The sequence below is a fragment of the Phoxinus phoxinus genome (assembly GCF_949152265.1).
Source record: "Phoxinus phoxinus genome assembly, chromosome: 18".
In the NCBI taxonomy this organism is placed as follows: Eukaryota; Metazoa; Chordata; class Actinopteri; order Cypriniformes; family Leuciscidae; genus Phoxinus; species Phoxinus phoxinus.
The window spans coordinates 3,688,810-3,693,829 of record NC_136893.1 but is presented as its reverse complement, the minus strand read 5'-3'; positions in this window follow the sequence as shown (position 1 = coordinate 3,693,829).

Sequence of the window (5,020 nt, the reverse complement as noted above, 5' to 3'; positions counted from 1 at the left end):
AATGCTAAATATAACGGAGAAAAAAGTGATGCTATCTAAAGCCTTTTCTATGATACACGCCATTTACGTAATCATTGTCAAATGTGAAAGAACTAAACGTAACGATTGAGTTTCTCGCGGTTTCTTTAACGGATGATTCGTCTGGACTCCCCGGTTACAGCCGAACTAACTTTAGCGCTGTTGTCAATTCACTTCAGTTTACATTCTTATGTAATGTGAATTTGTCACAAGGCCAAGGACAGTCAGAGCAGCACGACCAGCCGCCTCGGGCCGCATAACTCTCGCTCTCGCCCGCGCGGATCGGCTTTCAGAGATGCGCTGTGGCATTCCCGGTTCCCCGGAGGAGTCCGTGCTGGAGAGAGAGGAAAGAGCATCAGTCAGTGTTTTCTCTGTTAAGGTCGTGACTGTTTAGATGTTCTCAGACGTGTGGGACCAGTGATCAGCTTTAATGCGCTGCTGTGGGGTGAACAGAGCCCATTCCTCTGCTGTCCACAACTCCAACGCATCACAATCTCTCTCTCTCTGTGTGTGTGTGTGTGTGTGTGTGTCTGTGTGTGTGTGTGTGTGTGTGTGTGTGTGTGTGTGTCTGTGTGTGTGTGTGTGTGTGTGTGTGTGTGTGTGTGTGTGTGTGTGTGTGCGTCTAAACAGGAAACTATTGAAGGATCTTGACATCAGATAGTGTTTAATGCAGACATCCCAAGTCTCCTGGAAGTTCCGGGAGTCTCCCGCATATTGATAGCGGCTCCCTGATGGCCGCAAATTAGTTAAAATCTCCCGGAATCTAGAGCGAGCGAGCAAGAGCGCGCATTTGTAGAGCGTGCACGGCAGAGAGAGGGAGCGAGAGACCTTGCGTGTGTGTGCTAGTGTGTGTGTGTGTGAGCCTCACGGAGCGCATGTAAGGACCCAACCAATCAATTGTTAGTGCGGGCGGGCTTTCATCTGTATTATGGATTATGATTATATATCAATATGATTATTCCAATGTATTATTTACTATTAGTGGCACTTTCATTCATATAGTACACATAATATTAGACATTAAACACTATCTGATGTCAAGACCCTTCAATAATAGTTTCCTGCTTGTGTCTAAACTCTCCATATCAGTTAAACACACACACACACACACATGCACACACACACGAAAAAGTTATATCCCCTTACACTGCCCCATCCCCAAACCTGCCCATCACAGGAAATATTCTGCATTTTTACATTTTTCATAAAACAGTTTTTTATGTTTTTTAAGCTATTTGAATTATGAGGAATCATGAAATGTCCTCATAAACCAAGTTTAAGTTGTAATACCAGTGTAATACACATGTCATTATACAAATTTGTGTCCTCATAAATCACATAAACAAGAGCACACACACACACACACACACACACACACACGCAGTGCAAGCATCTGTCTCTCTCATTGAGTGGGTCGGGCCGGTTTAATGGCTGCTATCTTTAACTGCTATTTATCTAATGGATCTCTTGAGAACAGCAATTTCTCACTCAGCATGTAGAGAAATTACGAGCTGAGCGTCTACAGCACGTCTCTCTCTCTCTCTCTCTCTCTCTCTCTCTCTCTCTCTCTCTCTCTCTCCCTCTCTCTCTCTCTCTCTCTCTCTCTCTCTACCCAACTAACATTTGCATTTCTGTGTATGTGGTTTATATGGCAGATTTTTGTTTTCTTAAAGACAAATTGTGTTTGCATGTCTTATGCTGATTGCATTTAGGATTTCCCTCGACTGCACGATGTGAGTTACGTCTGGGGAATGTGTGTGTTCATCTCATGAGGTCTGACTGTGGTCAGCTGTTATCTGAGGGATCATTGTTGATTTGCACTTGTTAACCGTTCGGCTGCTTTTACGAGGCTCTATGTCTCGCCTTGAGTCACGGATTTACATATGGTAACAACATTAAGTTTTACTGTATTCAAATTTTACAGTATTTATATTAACGGTAATCTGTTAACTATCTACTTTTACAAAAAATAAAGGTATGTTAATTGGTTATTTAATGGCTGTAAAGAGCTCCCTTTTTATCACGAACATTTTGGCTTTATATGGTTCACTGGCAATTTAAAAAAAGATCGAAATGTTTAATTATAGATATTGATATTTCATATCAGATCAGCACACTGGTTTCTAGGTTCTTTAAAACACAAGTAATACGATGGTTTTCTAAAGAATCAAAAGTTCTCTTCGGAGTTCAAATCAAAAGTTCGTAGAATCAAACGTTCTTTTGAAAACCTTTTTTTTTTTTTTTTTTGAACCTTCGTTTGTTTCAAATTTGAAACTGGATTCAGAAAGCAGCTAAAAGTACTGAAGCTAGCAGCTGGTACAACCGACATGGTAAATACGATTACTATTGACTTATTTTTGAATAAAGAAATAGTACAGTCATCATGAAGTCAAAATTAACCTTATTTTTCTTGATTTCTTGATCTTATTTCAAATCATTACTGCAAAGTTTTTGTAATCTTTTTTCAAAATGTAATGCAAGGTTTTTTTTAAGGTTTTTTATAATTGTTATTAATGCGATCACTTTTCACAGTTCTATAAAATCCTGATGGGGAAAATCATGTTACATTATTGTACTAAATGTACATTTTTATATGCACTAAATATTCATTAAATAATCATATTTCACTGTGAAATTTGTCACATTATGAAAATAAATGCATTGCAAATGCCATTTCATGACGACTTTGCATTAAAGTCGAGTCCTTTATTTCTGTCATGACAACTCTGTGGAGTATTTGGCATGGTAATGGATATGACAATGCTGATATGTTTGGTCTAGGTGAAATAGATCTGCTACACTGCTGCTGCTGCTGCTGTTATTGCTGCTGCTGTTATTGCTGCTGCTGATTAATATTGCTGCTGCTGTTATTGCTGCTGCTGCTGTTATTGCTGCTGCTGCTTAATATTGCTGCTGCTGTTATTGCTGCTGCTGCTGTTATTGCTGCTGCTGCTTAATATTGCTGCTGCTGTTATTGCTGCTGCTGATTAATATTGCTGCTGCTGTTATTGCTGCTGCTGCTGCTGCTGTTATTGCTGCTGCTGTTATTGCTGCTGCTGCTGCTACTGCTGCTGTTATTGCTGCTGCTGATTAATATTGCTGCTGCTGTTATTGCTGCTGCTGATTAATATTGCTGCTGCTGTTATTGCTGCTGCTGCTGTTATTGCTGCTGCTGATTAATATTGCTGCTTCTGTTATTGCTGCTGCTGATTAATATTGCTGCTGCTGCTGTTATTGCTGCTGCTGTTGTTGCTGCTGCTGTTATTGCTGCTGCTGCTGATTAATATTGCTGCTGCTGTTATTGCTGCTGCTGTTATTGCTGCTGCTGCTTCTGCTGCTGCTGTTGTTGCTGCTGCTGTTATTGCTGCTGCTGATTAATATTGCTGCTGCTGTTATTGCTGCTGCTGCTGCTGTTATTGCTGCTGTTATTGCTTCTGCAGCTGTTATTGCTGCTGTTATTGCTGCTGCTTTTATTGCTGCTGCTGCTGCTGTTATTGCTGCTGCTGTTATTGCTGCTGCTGCTGTTATTGCTGCTGCTGTTATTGCTGCTGCTGCTGTTATTGCTGCTGCTGTTATTGCTGTTGCTGTTATTGCTAATGCTGTTATTGCTGTTGCTGTTATTGCTGCTGCTGTTATTGCTGCTGCTGTTATTGCTGCTGCTGATGCTGCTGTTATTGCTGCTGCTGATTAATATTGCTGCTGCTGTTATTGCTGCTGCTGCTGTTATTGCTGCTGCTGCTGCTGTTATTGCTGCTGTTATTGCTTCTGCAGCTGTTATTGCTGCTGCTGTTATTGCTGCTGCTGTTATTGCTGCTGCTTTTATTGCTGCTGCTGCTGCTGTTATTGCTGCTGCTGCTGTTATTGCTGCTGCTGTTATTGCTGCTGCTGCTGTTATTGCTGCTGCTGTTATTGCTGTTGCTGTTATTGCTAATGCTGTTATTGCTGTTGCTGTTATTGCTGCTGCTGCTGATGCTGTTGCTGTTATTGCTGCTGCTGTTATTGCTGTTGCTGTTATTGCTAATGCTGTTATTGCTGCTGCTGTTATTGCTGCTGCTGCTGATGCTGTTGCTGTTATTGCTGTTGCTGTTATTGCTGTTGCTGTTATTGCTGCTGCTGCTGATGCTGTTGCTGTTATTGCTGTTGCTGTTATTGCTGTTGCTGTTATTGCTAATGCTGTTATTGCTGCTGCTGTTATTGCTGCTGCTGCTGATGCTGTTGCTGTTATTGCTGTTGCTGTTATTGCTGCTGCTGTTATTGCTGCTGCTGTTATTGCTGCTGCTGCTGATGCTGTTATTGGTATTGCTGATGCTGCTGTCATTGCTATTGCTACTGATGCTGTTATTGCTATTGCTGATGATGCTGCTGATGCTGTTATTGCTATTGCTGATGATGCTGCTGATGCTGTTATTGCTGCTGCAGAGCAAGTACCGGACTTGCTAATACCAATACACACACAACATGCTGCTGTGAGCAAGTAAGACATGCTGCTGCTGTACCATAGAACATATATGAATTACCCGTAGCAGATCTATACAGGTGGAGCTGGGGAAGGTGGAGGGTTTCTGAAAGCGTACTGCAAATGCTGACCAAGTATTTAAAGGTTGAGCAGTGAACTCATTGGCTACTGTGCCCTAAAGAGAACGATGCGATTGCAAGAAGATTGAGTTAAAGACCTATCAACCGCCACCATCTAGAGTTTCATGACAGAACTTTGTTTTTATTCATCGCTTTAAACAATACAGACTGTTTCAAAGAAGCTTCACAGTAACAAAACGGAAATTAACTGTTGTAACTGTCATTATTGTGGCACAAACTTTTAAAAGTACAAGGAAATCCCTGAGATTTCCTGGGATTCTCTCTCTCTCTCTCTTTCTCTCTCTCTTTCTCTCTCTCTCTCTCTCTCTCTCTCTCTCTCTCTCTCTCTCTCTCTCTATGTACTGTGGACAGCCCCTTTTCAAAGACACAGCAGACAGACAGAGGAATCAGAGTCCTGCAGTGTTCA